Genomic DNA, 20,911 nt, shown 5'->3' with positions numbered 1-20,911 from the left:
GAATATTTGTAATTTCCCACTTATTCAAAGTTATTTAACAAAGTACCGTCCGCCGTGCTTGTTCTAACTGTGTGCGTCGATATTTGTCTTACCAGTATTGTATATGAGTTCTGTCGAGGAACAACCGTCAAGAAACTCGTGTCTGGAAACTTCTATTGCAATTTTTTACTGATACTGCTACAGCTATAAAATAATGCCTTCAAAAAAGTTTATAAAACAACATTTTCCCTATTTAGAACTAACTGTTCTACGTGCAGAAGTTGTTCTACGTGACTTTTCTATTTTATATTATAAACATGTGAACATAGAAAGAAACTCTTTACATAGTCTATACAACAGACTGTCCAAAGAATGAATAGTTCGGCTCAATCAGACTCCATGAACTATGTCCTCTGTCTGTGTCTTGTGTCTTATAGCCATCGAATGAGCTTCACGCTTGTTCTAATTGTGTGCGTCGATATTTGTCGTATCAATTACAATATTGTATTTTATGTATGCTGAATACCCCATCATCATCCAATATGCTGACATACATCGGGCGATGTTGCCCGACGTCGCCCGACATCGCCCGATGTCTCTGGGGACACATGTCGCTCGACAAATGTTCCTAGTGGAGACGAGGCTTAAATCTTGTATCGAAGACAACCGTCAAGAAACTCATTAGTTCGTGAAGCTAGCAGACAAGTTTACTTCTTCATTAGTAAAGCAATATATCGGGATTAATCCCGACAAATATTCCAATAAAATGTATATTAGAGTATTGAATGTTTCCTGTGAACATATTAGTTCAATTGTATGAAACATTTGTCATACTTGTATCGAGGACAACCGGCAAGAAACCAATTGATTTAGGTACCAATACCTAATGCTGTAATAATATTTCGACAATTATATATATTTTTCTCTCATTTGAAATATTATAAGAGAGTCGATATTTAACATGATATACAAAATACGTATAGAATATTGATATTGAGAGTTTCATGTAATCATTAAATGTTCCACGTCTCACTTTCAATGCCACATTTAGGCGCAATGAGACTTATTCTACAAAGTTATCTTTCAAACTTGTATCGAAGACAACCGTCAAGTAACTTGTCAGATAGTGTATGGATGTTAAATGATCATTTTCTTTGATTGGCCGTGGTGTTCAATGTGTCTACTAGCAGTACGTGTCGGTACTTGGTGCATGAGTACGTAGTTATGGATCCAGGAGGCGTGTTCAAACAATGTCATCTACTCGTAACGATGTAATAATAAAGGAGTTTGGATGAGAGCCACCTAATCAGTACCTATTTCCAAGTAGTCGGTGGCTCCAGCTACTTACTACTCTTTCCTACATGTTGCATGATTACAACATGAGTGTTGTATCGAAGACAACCGTCAAGAAACTATTTATATAGACTGTGGAGCAAATTTCCGTTCGTGAAGTTATGATTTTCTCTGGACCTCTCTACATGTTATTGGGGGCTATAGACAAATATAGATAAACCATCAACCGTACTTGTTCTAATTGTGTGCGTCGATATTTGTCGCGTGAATTATATTGTCTTCATTTATCTCAATTAATTTCATTTTTCTCAACTCCGCATTCAGGCGCTCGATGAGACTGACTTTGTATGTCCAAGTAGTTTGTAGTACTTTGTATTTTCTTGCGTATGGTTATGGTCTGATGTTCCAAGGCCATGAGCTTTGGAATATATTTTTAGAACATAATTGTACAAATACAATTTTCATAATATTGAGTTTATAACACGAGAAGGTGTTTGAAATGTTCTACGTCTCACTTTGAATGTGACAACCGTCAGGAAACTTATAATCTTTGAAATGTACAAAATGGATTACTCCGTGGTTCCTTTCCATTAGAACGTGTGCATTGTTCCATGTCTCAGAGACAATATTACTGACTGCTACTGTGGCAAATGTTCACTATACACGGACTTGTGTGTGCGTCGATATATATGTCGTCATCAATACCGGAGTTCCAGTTCATATCTTCCGGCTCCATCACCAGATCAGCTCGACGGTACCATATTATTGTATTGTCTGCAACATCACATACAACTGCCAATTTCCATAACGCTACGGTCTTTAGAAGATGGTTAAATTAGTTTTCTTAGACTTGTTTACATAGTTACACACATACAGGTCGACCTAATAAAAGCGTTTTAATGATTATATGAAAAAGGTCTCTGTCAAAGACAACCGTCAAGAAACGTTTTGTATTGCCATTATATACGTACAGCAACATTATTCCAAATAGGAGTATAGTTATGAAGCATTCTCCGTTTTGTCTTTGTCTGTGTTGTAAGTGGACAGTAAATTTTGGAAATTCAATGAATTTTCCCAATAAGGTACTCAATCAGTACCTACTTCCAAGTGTGTTTTCCTCTCATTTGAAATATTGTAAGAGAGTTGTATCGTATTGAACACAACCGTCAAGAAACTTATGTATCTGCGTATGTCCATGTAACAACTAGATAGTCAATATCGATGTTGCAGTCATTTTCAAAAATGATTTCTATTACGAACTAAAATACGCATGTAAACAACTGCGTTTTAATATTTCCCACTTATGTTCAAAACATAAGAATTGTGTCGAAGACAACCATTAAGAAACTCTTTATATAATCTACATTGTAGGGTTACTTGTATTTTCCCTCATTTCATGATTGATATATTGTAAAAGAGTTGTATCGAAGACAACTATCAAGAAACTTCATTTAGTTATGTATAAACTTAAATTTGAAGCTGTATTCCTTTGGTTCCTATGGAATAATCGAAAGAATATATTATTTTAAAGATTCTAATTTCTCAAATTGTCCGTCTCCGAATTTCCATTAGAACCTGTGCATTGTTCCATGTCTCAGAGACAATATTACTGACTGCTACTGTGGCAAATGTTCACTATATACGGACTTGTGTGTGCGTCGATATATGTCGTATGAATTATATTGTCTGTATTTCCATCTATTTTTTTGATCTTGGGTTCCAAAGCCCGTCCTGATAAAACGTTTACATATTTAACATGACATACGAGATACATCGGTCATCATTTCTAGGAATGTCTTGATGCGATATAGGTACAACGACAATTTCCCCGCTTAGAACGATACTAAAGTGGTCGTTATACACAGAATATCTATGTTCCAACTCTCAATATTTCATGTGTGTAATATGAAAAAGGTCTCTGTCAAAGACAACCGTCAAGAAACGTTTTGTATTGCCATTATATACGTACAGTAACATTAATCCAAACAGGAGTACAGTTACGAAGCATTCTCCGTTTTGTCTTTGTCGTTATTACGTGCGACATAAATATATTGTATTTATTAATGTTGTAGCGAAGACAACCAGTAAGAAACGTTGAGTAGTGTAGCGACAGACTAGTTTGTTCTAGTTGTGTGCGTCGATGTTTGTCGCGTGAATTATATTGTCTTATCTATGTAATTATATGGATCTTAACATTTTGTCTGCAGTTCTTTATATTGATATTCATATTCAATTAATAAATGCCAATATTAATATATTCAGAACAAACAACTCTTTCCCCAAACGTTGGAACTCCAATGAATTTGTTCAACGAGGCCCATATCACATATGGTGCCCGATGAGGTTGACTCAATCAGTATTTCCAAGTAATTTTCTCCCCTTGTTTCGTAATTGATATATTATACAAGCGTTGTATCGAAGACAACCATCAAGAAACTAGTTCTCGTCAACTGGAGTACCTACATATTGTCTCCAATATTTCCGTTTTCTTCTACGAAAGCCTCAATGATGCTTGTCTATTTATTATGGTTGTAATCACTAACTCGTTTGTAGTTTAATATTCAGCAACTATTCTTTAAATAGTTGCTTTTAAAATGTCAACATTATCCTATAATACATTCATAACACTATATTTTGTACATTTATTTTATACCTAAAAATGAATAACCACTAATGTTCTAATTGTGTGCGTCGACATTTGGCGCTCTAAATATATCATTCAATTTGATCATTACGTTTTTAAGTTTAATGGCAACAAACGCTATGACATCTACCCAGTCAGTATTCCACAGTGGTGTGTAGCCACATGCACAGCAGGGTACTATATGTTCTGTCAACGTTGTATCGAAGACAACCGTCAAGAAACTTATTGTAAAGAACAAGAGACCAGCTTTGAATTCTCCGCCTGAGCCGGCCCCCGCGGTCACCAGCGAGGAAGTACGTTCTATCGTGCAGGAAGTTATTAAAACTGAGTTTGCCTCGATGATTCAGCAGATAAATGGTACAATTGTAAACATCGTAAACAGAGAGTTAGCCCCGATTCGCAAAGATTTTGAGCAACTTAAAGTGTCATTGAATTTCCACACAAGTGAATTTGACAAGTTACAGTCAGAACACGCCGAGTTTAAAAGCGCCTCAAGAGAATTAAAGGAGGAAAATGTAATGCTGAGAAACACAGTGGCAGATCTTGGCCAGCGACTTAATTATTTGGAGCAACAGACACGAGCTAACAACTTGGAGCTGCAGTGTTTACCGGAGAGCAAAAGGGAAAACTTGTACACAGTCGTCAAGCAGCTGGGCTCTGTAGTCGGTTGCGAAATTAAGGATAATGATATTTCACACTGCACAAGGATTGCTAAACTTAACACAAACAACAATCGCCCCCGATCTATTGTGGTGCAGCTTGCATGCCCCAGAATCCGCGATCAGCTGCTGGCCTCGGTAATCAACTATAATAAAGATAAAAACCATGAGAAACTCAACACTGCAGATTTTGGCATAGCTGGAAATAAATCCCCAGTATTTGTCGCCGAACACTTGTCCCCTGCTTACAAAGCCCTTCATGCCGCAACAAGGATCAAGGCAAAAGAATTAGATTATAAGTATGTGTGGGTGAGGAATGGCAGGATATTTGTCAGAAAGTCGGATGGCGATGAGCATATATTTGTTAAGAGCATGGACATTTTAAACAGGTTACAATAATAGGTTCCTATTTTATTATCTAACTACTTTTGCATGCACTTGTATAAAAAAAATATTAAATTCAATAATCTGCAAATATATTATCAGAATGTTAGAGGATTAAGAACCAAAACACATACTGTATCGCGTAATATTGCCTGTAATAATTATGATATAATAGTTCTGTCTGAGACGTGGTTGAATGATTCCGTTGTGAGCAGTGAGCTGTTTGACGATAGGTACATTGTATATAGAAGAGACAGACAAAATTCAAGTTTTCAGTGTGGTAAAGAGGGGGGTGGGGTCTTAATTGCCATCAATAAGCGGATAAAGTCTAAACGTATTAATCATTGGGAAAGTGGCTGTGAAGATATATGGGTAAGTATTGAGTTGCCTATAACATGTACTATTCGTCGAGTGGCTCTCTGCGCAGTGTACCTGCCTCCTCCTATACGCCGTTCTTCTCTTGACCATTATTTAGACCAATGTAATACTGTTTTTGAACAATGCTCTGACTCAGGAGTTCTTATTGTGGGTGATTTTAATTTGAGCAGCGTTGATTGGAGTTTGGTTGGAAAATCGGATAATAAGCTTAATTTACCTGTTACAGGCGAAATATTAATTGATTTTATTAATGTTAATAGGCTTAATCAAGTTAATTCAGTAAAAAATGACTCTGGTCGCATATTGGATCTCGTTTTATCAACTCATTCTCAATGTAGTGTAAGCGAAAGTACAAACCCAATTAGTAACATCGACAAACATCATCCAGCTCTTGAAATAGTTGTATCCTTGAAAAAGGAGGCCAGACTTCCATACAATTATGTCAATCACAGACCTAATTTTCGCACAAATAATTACGAATCCGTTCGTAAATTTTTAAAACAGGTGGATTGGGTCAAATTACTTGAGGAACACAGTTGTGTGAATGAGATGTTGGAGGCTTTTTATCGGACTCTTAATGAAGCTATACATAGGTTTATTCCCTCACGAACACCAAAGAAAAATAAATATCCCCCGTGGTTTAATCATAGACTCATTAAATTGTTAAATTTAAGAAATAATACTAGAAAACGATATAACAAATATAAAAACCCCTTGGATTTGATAGAATTAAAGCTGTTAGGTAAGCGTTGTGATAATCTCGCCACGTTTTGTTACAATAATTATATTGAACGTCTGGAACACGAAATTAAGACCAACCCTAAATTATTTTGGACTCACATAAAAAATAAACGTGGAGGGTCTAGTACATACCCTATGACTATGACAGACGGATCAATATCCACATCAGATGGTACAAAAATATGTGAGATGTTTGCTACCAACTTTTTGTCTGTTTATAGCTCTGGGCAGGATTTGAATAAAGATTCCAACGAAAGAGTTGTTTTACAATCTTTTGAAAATAGTAGTTTGTGTTTAACAAGTCCAACAATTACCAGAGAGGCCTTATATAAGAAAATAAAAAGTTTGGATGCAGCTAAGGGGGCTGGTCCGGATGGTATACCTCCAATATTCATTGCAGCTTGTGCTGAGGAGTTGGTGTGTCCACTTATGCTTATATACAGTAAATCCTTAGAGTCTGGCGTATTTCCTTTAAAGTGGAAAATGGCTAAGGTGGTGCCAATACACAAATCTGGTAACAATGATAGCATAACCAATTATAGGCCCATCTCTATTCTCTCAACGTTTGCAAAAATATTTGAATCATTACTGTCCCCGCATTTCCAAAACCATCTAAAATTGTTCATTAGCGATCATCAGCACGGTTTTGTTAGATCACGATCGACTGGTAGCAATCTGGTTTCCTTCACGGAATTATTAATTGAAACTCTTGACTCTGGTCACCAAGCTGATGTCATTTATACTGACTTTAGCAAGGCCTTCGATAAAGTTTCTCACAAGATCCTATGTCACAAGTTGCGTGCTTATGGAATCGCTGGTAACTTGCTCGAGTGGGTGACTTCATACTTGGAGAATAGATCTTTTTTTGTTGTGGTGAACGGTTATCAATCTCATGAATATAATATCTCATCTGGAGTACCACAAGGCTCTCACTTAGGACCCATATTTTTCAACTATTTCATTAATGATATTCCCAGTTGTTTCCATCACTCTAACATCTTTATGTATGCGGACGACTTGAAGTTTTTCAGAACTATCAAATCCGACACGGACTCTTCACTCTTACAGATGGATCTTGATAGTCTCACTCAATGGTGTAAAAATAATCAAATGTATTTAAACTCAAAGAAATGTTACTATGTTAAGTACACTAGAAATAATAATGTCATAAATACACAATATTGCATTAATGAAGACACCCTTACTGAAGTGGACACAATTCGCGACCTTGGAGTTCTGTTTGATCAAAAATTAACCTTTGCTCCGCATTTAGATCACATAATTAAGAAAGCGTCACGGATGATGGGATTTGTCATAAGACAAAGCAAAGAATTTCGTCACAGTAAGACTAAAATTTTACTGTACTATAGTTTAGTACGTAGCATATTGGAGTACTGCAGTGTGGTGTGGCGGCCACACTATGCCACACATAGTTTGCGTCTCGAACGTATTCAAAAGCGTTTTGCTTGGCACCTAGCTTTTTCTGTAGGAAAAGCCAAAAAAATCCGTTCTTACAAGGATAGATTAAGATTTTTTAAAATGCACTCCTTGGAAGAACGAAGGCGTTTAAACGACGCAATGTTCGCTGCTAAAATTTTTAAAGGTATCATTGACTCGCCGCCGTTGCTTGCACTCATCAACATTTATGCTCCGTCGAGAATGCCGCGTAGACCTATTACTCCACTTTGTCCTCCAAGGAGAAGAACGGTGTTGGGAGCTAACTCTCCATGTGCCAGGTTTTGTAGGGTTTTAAATTGTTGTAGCGACGTGGTCGATTTGCACTGTGACTCTCTCAGTAAGCAAAAACGTTTATTCTTGAACTGTTTGTCTGATTTGTTGTAACATGTACAATTATTAATATAACTAGACCATTTTTAATATGTCTCAAATGTTTAGCGTAAGTTTAGTAATAAGTTTTCTTGTATATTTTACTGGTAAGTAGCTGTAGCTAATAGTGTGATAATTTTTTTTTGTCAAGTGGTGTTTACCTTTAAGTAATTGTTATACTGTTTTAAGTTTAAAATGCATGTTTCTAAATAAGATTTTAGTATAAACAATTGTTGGTAGACCAAATAAATAAATAAATAAATAAATAAATAAAGTCTATGAAATGAAAGATTTCATTCGCTATGTTATAAACGGTGGCATGGTCATATATTATGGATCAGTGTGTTCATAAACAAGCGTTTCCCTACTTGGAACGCCATTAAAGAGATCGTGATCGTATAACATTAATTTATTATTCAGAACCAAACTTGTGTCGAAGACAACCGTCAAGAAACTCGTTACCATAGCAACCGAGTCAATTATTACTATCAACTGGTCATTTTGTGGAAGACCATTTTATGTGGTAAATCAAGTCATACCTAAAGTGCATTACATTTTGGCAATGTATACAAGTACGAATATTCAGACTACAAGAATATTTGTAACTTCCCACTTATTCAAAGTTATTTAACAATGTACCGCCCGCCGTGCTTGTTCTAACTGTGTGCGTCGATATTTGTCACATGAGCTCTATTGTTTTCATCTATGTTATAAGAAGTAGTGGCAGAATGTTGAATGGTCGCTACATATTTCATGGTCAAAGTATTGTATTAGAGTTGTATCGAAGACAACCGTCAAGAAACACAGAGAGTAGTGTATAAAGTTAACGTTTGACTTCCCCTTCCATATCTCCGAGTTATTTAAATATTTGTCATCTGTGTGTGATATAGTTCCACAATGCACCGTCAGATGTTCATTATGCTTGTCTCTTGCATGAACCTATATCCGAATGATTGGTAGTCCAATAAATAGCTACTAATCAATGTTCCTTCGTATTTACATTTTACAAAATGTTCGAAGTTGTATCGACTACAACCAGCAAGAAACTATCCAATGTACAATACTGTTTATTGAAAATTCTCTTCAAACGTTTTCTACGTGTTTACGTAGTACGAAAAGTATTACAAAACTGTATCAAAGACAACCGCCAAGAAACGACTAGTGATGAACTGTGCTTGTTGAAATGGATCTATTCTTTTTTATCGAGGGAAAATATTGTTTTTGTCTCGTATATTCATGTCAATGTTATTAACGTCAATATTTCATGTGATATGAAATATATATTTAGGTAAAATATATGTTACTTCAAAGAATAATCGTCAAGAAACTCATTAAATATCATCACATACGAAGTAAAATTAAATCGTCTATTTTATTTGTGTATCCATATTTGACTCAACAATTCAATGATACGTCTGCAGAATGAAATTCCAACAGGAATATGTGTGGTGTGTAGCCACACACACGGCTAGGTACTATATGTTCTGTCAACGTTGTATCGAAGACAACCGTCAAGAAACTTGATGTATACAATATTATTGACTGCTACTGTATCCAATATTTATAGCATATATTGGTGTTGTGTGCCCGTCAATGTTTGTCGTATGAATTATATTGTCTGTATAGTTTCATCCACGTTCATATCTTAGGTTCCAAAGCCCGTCCTGATAAAACGTTTGACATACGAGATACATCGGTCATCATTTCTAGGAACGTCTTGTTGCGATATAGGTACAACGACAATTTCCCCACTTAGAACGATACTAAAGTGGTCGTTATACACAAAATATCTATGTCCCAACTCTCAATATTTCATGTGTGTCATATGAAAAAGGTCTCTGTCAAAGACAACCGTCAAGAAACGTTTTGTATTGCCATTATATACGTACAGCAAAATTATTCCGAAAAGGATTATAGTTACGAAGCATTCCTCGCTTTGTCTTTGTCGTTATTACGTGCGACATAAATATATTGTATTTATTAAAGTTGTAGCGAAGACAACCAGTAAGAAACGTTGAGTAGTGTAGCGACAGACTAGTTTGTTCTAGTTGTGTGCGTCGATGTTTGTCGCGTAAATGTTGTGATTTCAGTCTCTGTATCAATCTCAACTCTGTATCAGAACTTGATGGTCGGTACTAACGTATGTAAGTAAAGAATGACTCAGTATATTGTGTGGGAATATATTTTGGTACATAATTGTATATACAATATTGTAAAAGTGTTGTATTGAAGACAATAGTTTTCAATGTGGTGTAAGCTACGCCATTAAAGTCCTCATTCCGGAATATCCATGTGTAATATCTCAACATTTCATGTAATACAGTAATATGTATCGAAAGACAACTATCAAGAAACTTATTGAGTGATTATGAGTGTACTTAAGTTTCCCCTCTTGTTTTGTTACCATCCGACTACACACAGATCATTTATTTCTATATAATAAAAAAATGTCGTTTCACGTGGTCATTCCTATCAATATTTAAACTGACAATGAAATATACAAGTTCCACGGATGTTTCAGACTGACATGACCTAGTCAGTACCTGCAATTAGTTTGCAGTCTCAAATGTTTCCTACGTATTTAAATAATACGAAACTTTACAAGTTGTATCGAAGACAACCGTCAAGAAACTAGTTCTCGTCAACTGGAGTACCTAAATATTATGACCCAATAACATTGGTTGAAGTAGCCTCAATTGTACTTGTCTATTTACTATACATTAAGGCAACCGCCAAGGAACTCATTAGTCGTCATTAATAATTCGTGGATCGTTGTAGTTGTTATTGTTTGTGTCAATATTACTCCATACTCGTCACATTCTCCACGTCTCCAGTCACTATTGTCTAGTGATTAGCGTTGTACTAAACTCTAGTTGAAGTTGTGTCGAAGACAACCGTCAAGAAACTTGTTGCAATAATGTCATCCAATAGGTAATCTTCGAGTAAGTTATCGTGTAATTGGTCATCTATTGATTGAACTGTACTTGTAGTACTATCATGTACAAACTGCAGTATCATGTTGTATTCTACAAATGTGTGAGCACTGTGGGATGACTATGTATTTCCACATTCAGAACGTTACTAAAGTATTCATGTTTCAATTGCCATTGTGAAGTGTCACAAGATACACACAAGGTGTCCGATGAGGTTTACTCAATCAGTATTTCCAAGTATGTAGTTTGTCACCTCACCACACTGCTATTATACATACAAATATTTTCTACTTCTTTCATGTTTCATATAATAATATTGTAAAAGCGTTGTATCGAAGACAACCGTCAAGAAACTCATTAGTTCGTGAAGCTAGCAGACAAGTTTACTTCTTCATTAGTGAAACAATATATTTGAAATTAATCGGGATTAATCCCGACAAATATTCCATTCAAATATATATTAAATTGTACTGAATGTTTCCAGAGAACATAGTAGTTCTATTGTATGAAACATTTGTCATACTTGTATCGAGGACAACCGGCAAGAAACCAATTGATATTGGTACCAATACTTAATGCTGTAACAATATTTCGACAATTGTGAAATGTCTCTCGAAATATGTTAATTCAATAACGAACGAATTAAGCAATGATGTATGTTCACAAGTAAAGTGGAACATTGTAGTTCCGACACTCTTGTAAGAGTTACATCAAAGACAACCGTCAAGAAACTCGTTATCCTAGAACAAGAGACAATTATTTGTTCAGGTGACTGTAATTAGTCGCACAATATTAAAGTATTCTATATTATGTAACTCAGTATTTCCAAGTAGTTTGTAGTCTCACAAACAACTACTCTTTAATATTTCCCACTTATGTTTGAAACATAAGAATTGTGTTGAAGACAACCATTAAGAAACTCTTTAAATAATCTACATTGTAGGGTTACTTGTATTTTCCCTCATTTCATGATTGAAATATTGTAAAAGACTTGTATCGAAGACAACTATCAAGAAACTTCATTATATTGTTATGTAAATCATTGTAAAATGTAAAGTACTAATGTACTCTAGTAGTTTTAACACAATCTTACTAATTTATATTATGTAGGTATAATATGTCCGAGTGAGGAGAGAACTGTGTAATGTTGATGTATCTTTTAAATTCAATATAATATATCATACAGACAAAATGCCCTGTAATGGCGAGTACATAAATGTATTCTAGAATTAGTATTTACAAGATACAACAACTGAATGTTGTTTTATTTATATTTGTAGTAGTGGTAGTGTTAAGCCTTTGGGTGTGGGATCATACACGCCCATTAACTCGGCCCTGGGGGAGTAGAGTCACCTTCTCTACTCTTCACTTGGGCAATTCCTGTCTGGCGCGTCCATGTCGCGGGGGTGGGCATCTTACACTTCAGTAGGCCGGAGTGTGTAGATGGCGAAGTTCAGCAGGGACCCAGTCCTGCGGGGTATAACGCGGAGCCCGTGCCCAGGGTTACGGGTGAAGACTTCAACAAGTGGAGGCATATCGCGAGAGCTACGATATCCAGGGAAATGCATCATTGTCAACCACGAGCATTCTGTCAAGAATGTACGACTGAGGAGGAGGATGCTGCTCTACGGTCGTTCTACACAAGATATCCTTTTCAGTATTTCATGTGATATGAAATATGTATTAAGATAAAATATTAGTTATTCGATGTAACATTACATCGAATAACAACCGTCAAGAAACTCCTCGATGAAATACGTGTTACTGAAATGAGTAAAACAGTAATGTCCCGCTAAAGTCAGCCTCCACTTCCAGTCGCTAGATGTGATGCAATGATTTCTTCATATTTGCGTAGCTAGGACGAATACTTCCAAAGTTGTATCGAAGACAACCGTCAAGCAATGTGCTAGTGACAGTTGTGTTTGTTCTAATTGTGTGCGTCGATATATGTCGTATGAATTATATTGTCTTTATCTATGATTACGCAATGAATAAGTGTCGTCGTCCCGTTTCAATTTAACACAGTTAAAAGTGTTCTTAATAGCTTTTTGTGTGAATATATGAACACGATACATATTGGCACGCCATTAAAGTACTACTTCCAGGTGTCCAGTATAACCATGTATTGTGTAATTTGTAAACATTTAATGTAATACAGAACATATTTCTGTACTATTTGTATTCCATGTCTCACGGTCCGCTACAAATAAATATTTCCTACAAGTTTCATGACTGAAATGTCGTAAAAGAGTTCTGTGAAGGACAACCGTCAAGAAACTTCTTCGCACTTTTAGCAAATGTATATCCAGATAACACTGAGTGTAATCCACTAAACGTCAAAACGTAAACGTTCAGTTTTTCGTATTCTACGTGGACAGTCCATGTTTCAATTGTCAACATTTAAAATTATATAAACTACGATTTCCTCACTTAAGGTTAAAGACAGTTGTCGTTCTACGTAGTATTTCAATATTTCAAGTGTATATTTATTATAATTGGATGTTGCTAGTTTATCCAACCTAAATATTCCATGTCTCACAAGGCGGGGCGCCTTTCTTCATTTTGGCGTCCGCTGAGACTTACTCAGTATTTCCAAGTAGTTTGTAGTGTCATGTACAGCTACTTATGTAATGATCGCTACATATTTCATGATTAAAATGTTTATATTACATGTTTATCGGAGAACAACCGCCAAGAAACTAGTTTAGAAAGCATTTTTTCTAAGTCTGCATTATAACTAAAATTAGATTTGAAGTTTCATAATTTCAAGAATCAACAATTAACGAATCAAAAATAACTAAGTGGGAACATTTAGTACCATTTGTCGTTCCACGTGATTATTCTTATCAATATTTAAACTGACAATGAAACATACATTACATTTTGAAAGTTCCACGTCAGACTGACCCTAATAATAGTTTGCAGTCTCAAATGTATTTAAATAATACGAAACTTTACAAGTTGTGTCGAAGACAACCGTCAAGAAACTAGTTCCGTCGTCGACATGTTTACACCATCAGCCTGTAATTGTCCCACTGCCGAAAAAAGGCCTCTTCTCATACAGAGAAGGAATGAGAAATAATCCTACACTTGCTCAAGGCGGATTAGTGATTCCAAACTGGTAATTTATAAATTATGTTTCACTGGAACTTACTTCTCGTAATTATTATTTGGAAAATGTTGTCCTCCGTCAGTTATACGAGTATTAACATCAAATGAGCTGTATGCTTGTTCTAGTTGTGTGCGTCGATATTTGACGCTTGAAATTATATTAAAAATATTCTCAAACTCTTCGGATGCGTCCGAGTCGATGTCCACTGTCTCGTGTGTTGACAAATAATATTTTTAGGTACTTGATTTTGTTCCTCTTTGTAAATGATATTAAAAAAAAACTATTTCCCCACAATGGAACAATTTGTCGTTCTATGTGGTAATTCCATATTATATAACTCAGTATGTCCAAGTAGTTTGTAGTCTCACAAACAGCTACTCTTTAATATTTCCCACTTATGTTTAGAACATAAGAATTGTGTTGAAGACAACCATTAAGAAACTCTTTAAATAATCTACATTGTAGGGTTACTTGTATTTTCCCTCATTTCATGATTGAAATATTGTAAAAGAGTTGTATCGAAGACAACTATCAAGAAACTTCATTGTATTGTTATGTAAATCATCGCTACAGACTAAAAGTAATTCTACATCTCCATTAAAAAGAGACAACAATAACATATTTTTTCTGTCCTTGTCATTTTGTACATGACGTCACTGATAATATAATGTCATTTGGTATTTCTTTTCTTCATAAAAATATTTGTCTTGATTTTTTAATAAAGTGTTTGTGTCGATCTTTTCGCAAAATGTAAGGTACTAATGTACTCTAGTAGTTTTAACACAAACTTACTTTGTACTATGTAAAATATGTCCGAGTGAGGAGAGAACTGTGTAATGTTGATGTATCTTTTAAATAAAATATATTTCATACAGACAAAATGCCCTGTAATGGCGAGTACATAAATGTATTCTAGAATTAGTATTTACAAGATACAACAACTGAATGTAATTTTATTTATATTTGTAGTAGTGGTAGTGTTAAGCCTTTGGGTGTGGGATAATACACGCCCATTAACTCGGCCCTGGGGGGAGTAGAGTCACCTTCTCTACTCTTCACTTGGGCAATTCCTGTCTGGCGCGTCCATGTCGAGGGGGTGGGCATCTTACACTTCAGTAGGCCGGAGTGTGTAGATGGCGAAGTTCAGCAGGGACCCAGTCCTGCGGGGTATAACGCGGAACCCGTGCCCAGGGTTACGGGTGAAGACCGCAACAAGTGGAGGCACATCGCGATGGCTACGATATCCAGAGAAAATGCATCATTGTCAACCACGAGCATTCTGTCAAGAATGTACGACTGAGGAGAAGGATACTGCTCTACGGTCGTTCTACACAAGATATCCTTTTCAATATTTAAAAATACATGGAGATATGTACTAAATGTTTAATGTATTTAAAACGTTAAGCATCGTGTCTATATTGAGTTCTATTGAGGAACAACTGTCAAGAAACTCTATTGTCTTAGAAATGTCGTGTTGTAATGTTCTCCAAGGGTTAATGAGAAGGCCACATATGTATTTCTAACATATTTAATGATCAAAATATTGTCTAAAAGTTCTATTGAAGAACAATTTTATTATGATGGAACTACTACCGATGATTCGTGCTTGTTCTAATTGTGTACATCGATATTACTATATTATAAATATTTCCTACACGTGTCGTGACTGAAATGTCGTAAAAGAGTTCTGTGAAGGACAACCGTCAAGAAACTTCTTCGTACTTCTATGAAATGTAAAACCTAGTCAAGATACTCGAGGTGGTCGAGCACCTCCTGATGCTATTTACTCATTCAGTATTTCCAAGTAGCTTGTAGCTCCATGTACAGCTACTTACATTATATATTTTATTACGTCATTAATGTGAGTTTACATTAATATGACATGACAAGATTTCACTTCATTCGTAACGATGTAATAATAAAGGAGTTTGGATGAGACCCACCTAGTCAGTATTTCCAAGTAGTCGGTGGCTCCAGCTACTTACTACTCTTTCCTACATGTTGCATGATTACAACATGAGTGTTGTATCGAAGACAACCGTCAAGAAACTACAAATACATTCGTGGTACGTTATCTACATCAGAGTCATAGTTTAAAACGGTCAATTCAGTACTATCATTAAACGTCTCACTTTAAATTCAGCACTCAGGTGCGATAAGACTTGTCTTATTTTACGAAATTATTTGTCAAACTTGTACCCAGTCAGTATTCCACAGTGGTGTGTAGCTACATACACAGCTAGGTACTATATGTTCTGTCAACGTCGTGTCGAAGACAACCGTCAAGAAACTCGTTACCATAGCAACCGAGTCAATTATTACTATCAACTGGTTATCTTGTGGAAGACTGTACAGATTCTTATTAAATGTTTGAATAGCTTTTTGCCATAGTGGCATAAACTGCTGCTTTCAATGTTTCCCGTACGAAATGTTTGGTAAAGTTGTATCGAAGATAACCGTCAAGAAACTTATCGGATAGACTATGAGATACATGAAGTGTATACATCATATGTATCGTGATTCCTGCTTGTATAAACTTAGTACATATACGGAGTAAAATACTGGAAATCCAATGCATTTCTTAAATATTCCCAAGTAAAATAAAGAAGTGAAGTTCTCTAATTAACCTTATTTCTCAGTAATGTCTTTCCGGAATATCCATGTGTAATATCTCAACATTTCATGTAATCTATACATCTATACATATAATAAAATCGTAGAAAAGTGCTGTCTGTACATTGAAAATAAAAATAAAAAAAATAGCAGGGGTTATTGTTATGTCGATGTCGAACCCAAAAATGTAATTAACTTTTTTTTTGTCTGTTTGTCTGTTTGTCTGTTCGTCTGTGCGCGCTAATCTCAGAAACGGCTGATCCGAGTTGGATGCGGTTTTCACGAATATATTGTGGGATGCTTAAATTTACATTTAGTGTTTGTTTCATGTCAATCGGTTCATAAATAAAAAAGTTATGTCAAATTAAAGAATCACGTCGAACATTCTATGCTTATACCATTAATCTCCGCAACTATTTGACGGATTTGGTTGAAATTTGGTACAGATATAGTTTAGAACCTTAGAAAGGACATAGATATATTTTTATTTCAAAAATCAAAAAATAAAAATAAGAAATAAATTATTTATAAATAATTCTATGTCGATCGTTACACGACTTCGGTTCATGTTATTGTTTTAATTTATCGAAAAAAGTAAATAAATAGTAAAAAGGTATGAAAAAAATAATATCAATATAATAAAACATTTAGTACAAAGAAAATGCTCTAACGGAGTATAGATAATTCTATGTCGATCGTTACACGACTTCGGTTCATGTTATTGTTTTAATTCATCGAAAAAAAGTAAATAAATAGTAAAAAGGTATGAAAAAAATAATATCAATATAATTAAACTTTTAGTACAAAGAAAATGCCCGAACGGAGTATAAATAAATAATCCAAGTTGTCTTTTTTTTTTTTTTTTTTTTTTTTTATGAAACATGCCGGTAGTCGAGCAGACGTATTACCTGATGGTAAGCAATCGCCGCCGCCCATGGACACTTGAAACACCAGAGGCTTTACAAGTGCGTTACCGGCTTTTTGGGAGTTAGGAATTTAAGGGTTGTTGTTCGGGAATGGGAATGGGGAAGATTGGGAAGGGAAGGGGAATTGGGCCTCCGGTAACCTCACTCACACAACGAAACACAACGCAAGCGTTGTTTCACGTCGGTTTTCTGTGAGGCCGTGGTATCACTCCGGTCGAGCCGGCCCAAAATAAATTGTCTTTCGATTTCGGATCGAAATAGATCGCGCTATGGTTTCGTTACATTCATTTGGTTGGGTATCGGCCGAGCGCTTCGGTACTATCGTAGAAAAAGTGTATTATCAGTCGTATGATTATTTGTCTGTAGTGGTCCTGCTGTTTCGTATATTCTAAATTGGTTTCGTTGTATTTGTCAATTAATAAGTTTATTTGTTGGGTTTTCCTGGTTTTTTGGTAACCTATTTAACGTAGGTTTAGTTTGATATCGATTATTAGTAGTTACTGTAGTTAGTTTTTTTAATAAAATTGTAAGTCTAATTTTTTTTTTAATTAGATTAGATTTAAGTCGTTTCTTTTAAATTATTTAGTTTAAGCTTGGTTATTATAGCATAGAGGATAGGGTGTAATATAGTTTCTTTTTTAATTGTTATAAATTCGTAATTCGTAGCTTTCTTTAGTTTTAAGTTAGTTTTCGTCCGTTTTTAAACTATTTTTTCAATGCCCTAAGTGAGTATACATCTATTAAATTCAAACGTAGAGCTCATTATGTCGATTTTTGAAGAGTTCCCTGGAATATCTTCCACATCTCATTTTTGAAGAGATCCCGCGAGATCGGGAACTATGTGGTTAAAACCAAAAATTTGCCGGAAGTCACTATTCCACGCGAACGAAGTCGCGGGCAAAAGCTAGTACAGTAATATGTATTGAAAAACAACTATCAAGAAACTTATTGAGTGATTATGAGTGTACTTAAGTTTCCCCTCTTGTTTTGTTACCATCCGACTACACACAGATCATTTATTTCTATATAATAAAAAAATGTCGTTTCACGTGGTCATTCCTATCAATATTTAAACTGATAATGAAATATACAAGTTCCACGGATGTTTCAGACTGACATGACCTAGTCAGTACCTGCAATTAGTTTGCAGTCTCAAATGTTTCCTACGTATTTAAATAATACGAAACTTTACAAGTTGTATCGAAGACAACCGTCAAGAAACTAGTTACTACAAAAGGATTCTCAATGATAATATCTTCTGCGGTGAATTTTTCTACGAATATTTAAATACTATTTCTTCACTTGGGTGGGACGCCATTAAAGTTCTACTTCCAGGTGTCTAGTAAAACCATGTATTGTGTAATTTGTAAACATTTAATGTCATACAGAACATATTTCTGTACTAATTGTATTCCATGTCTCACGGTGCGCTACAAATAAATATTTCGTACACATTTCCGATAATGAAAATGTCGTAAAAGAGTTCTGTGAAGGACAACCGTCAAGAAACTTCTTCGTACTTCTATAAAATGTAAAACTAAGTCAAGATACTCGAGGTGGTCGAGCACCTCCTGATGCTATTTACTCATTCAGTATTTCCAAGTAGCTTGTAGCTCCATGTACAGCTACTTACATATATTTCTCACACATTTCACGTTCAACGTTTTGTCTGAGAGTTGTATCGAAGAACAACCGTCAAGAAACACTTCGATGAGGCTGAGTTTAATGTTAAACGTCTATCTTGTTTCTTGGGCGGATCGGCTCAGTTACAGCTATTTGTGGTCGAACACCGTTTTAATGTTCTTTAAAGAGTTCTTCACTCAGTATCTCCAGGTGTTGCTGACGTTTCTATTTAGTATGTACAAATACTTTGCAGTTACATAAACTGCTGATTACAATTAGTATATGCCCTGTGTAATTACGTGCGACATAAATATATTGTATTTATTAAAGTTGTAGCGAAGACTACCAGTAAGAAACGTTAAGTAGTGTAGCGACAGACTAGTTTGTTCTAGTTGTGTGTGTCGATGTTTGTCGCGTGAATTATATTGTCTTATGCATGTAATCATTTTTATCTTTACGTTTTGTCCAGTTCGTCATATTGATATTCATATTCAATTAATAAATGTCAATATTAATATATTGTGAACAATCAACTGTTTCCCCAAACGTTGGAACTCCAATGAATTTGTTCAACGAGGCCCATATCGCATATGGTGCCCGATGAGGTTGACTCAATCAGTATTTTCAAGTAATATTCTCCCCTTGTGTCGTAATTAATATATTACACAAGCGTTGTATCGAAGACAACCACCAAGAAACTACTAATACATTCGTGACATCTTTATATAATCATCTTTTGGAATTGTATTAATCTCGGAATGTACACAAATACGAATATTCAGACTACAAGAATATTTGTACCTTCCCACATATTCAAAGTTATTTAACAATGTACCGTCCGCCGTGCTTGTTCTAACTGTGTGCGTCGATATATTATGTCGTATGAATTATATTGTCTTTATCGTGGTACAGGTCTGTTTGAAATTAAACATCAGTTTCTCTGTAAACATGAGTTTCTCTGGTTATGACGTCATTAAACGTTCCACGTCTCACTTCCAATGCCACATGCAGGTGTGATGAGACTTATTGTATTTGTATTTATTTTTTGAAAGTTTCCTATTATTGACTCTGTTCTAAGGAGTGACGAATGTCTATAAATAATTCTGAAACTTGGTTAGTGGAAGGTTGGTTGAATAAATAACACATCAAAACACAACATAAAAAAAACTAATGTTCTTTAAAAAAAATACTAAAGTATGTTTGTTTTGAGTAAAACGGCAAAAGGCTAACGTCACGCGGTATTCCCAGGCGGTCACCCATCCAAGTACTAACCGCGCCCGATGTTGCTTAACTTCGGTGATCGGACGAGAACCGGTGCTTTCAACATGGTATGGACGTTGGCAAATGGCAATCTGAAATTATTCTTCACTATAATATTTTACTACAATACCGTAGTATTTTTTGTAACCAACCGGTGTGGTGACTCAACAATTTATTTTTAGAACATGCTTATCGATGCGTGTGTACTCTTTATAATATATCTACGATTTGTATGGAAACACCATAGTATTATACTAATCATATTTTGACTAGAATAGCCGATGTTACGGCAACTATTTCTTGGCTATTTTGAGCTTTGTAATTTGGATATTAAGTTTATAGAAAAAGTAAAAAAGCATCCAGTCGCAGGAGTGATATCTCAGTACTGCGTTTACATTGAAAGTCTGTATACAATTATTAAATAGGCTTTCAATTCATTCCATTTTACGTCTAAAAATGGAAATCATCATTATTTCAAAATGGTATAAATGTTAATTTATAATTCGTTATTTACAGTTACAATAATATCATGTTTGTCA

At 35.2% G+C, this 20,911-nt stretch overlaps 2 protein-coding genes, 1 long non-coding RNA gene and 1 other non-coding gene across 4 annotated transcripts in view; 2 read left to right on the top strand and 2 right to left on the bottom strand.

The window, feature by feature from the left end:
- Nucleotides 1–17,603, bottom strand: part of LOC126911898 (uncharacterized) — a 53,568-nt gene extending 35,965 nt beyond the window's left edge. The window contains exon 1 of the long non-coding RNA XR_007706406.1: nucleotides 13,746–17,603. This is a non-coding gene — a long non-coding RNA (uncharacterized LOC126911898). The remainder of the gene's footprint in view (nucleotides 1–13,745) is intronic.
- Nucleotides 1–20,911, top strand: part of LOC126911894 (uncharacterized) — a 116,340-nt gene that overhangs the window by 44,120 nt on the left and 51,309 nt on the right. The window lies entirely within an intron of this gene.
- LOC126911895 (uncharacterized) overlaps nucleotides 1–20,911 on the top strand; it is a 131,483-nt gene that overhangs the window by 59,329 nt on the left and 51,243 nt on the right. The window lies entirely within an intron of this gene.
- LOC118281294 (5S ribosomal RNA) lies at nucleotides 20,336–20,454 on the bottom strand. Its single transcript, XR_004784213.2, has one exon. It is a non-coding gene; the product is annotated as a 5S ribosomal RNA (ribosomal RNA).

The sequence above is a fragment of the Spodoptera frugiperda genome, chromosome 19 (assembly GCF_023101765.2).
Source record: "Spodoptera frugiperda isolate SF20-4 chromosome 19, AGI-APGP_CSIRO_Sfru_2.0, whole genome shotgun sequence".
In the NCBI taxonomy this organism is placed as follows: Eukaryota; Metazoa; Arthropoda; class Insecta; order Lepidoptera; family Noctuidae; genus Spodoptera; species Spodoptera frugiperda.
Note: the sequence above shows the minus strand (reverse complement) of the source record. Positions and strands in the feature narration are given on the sequence as shown.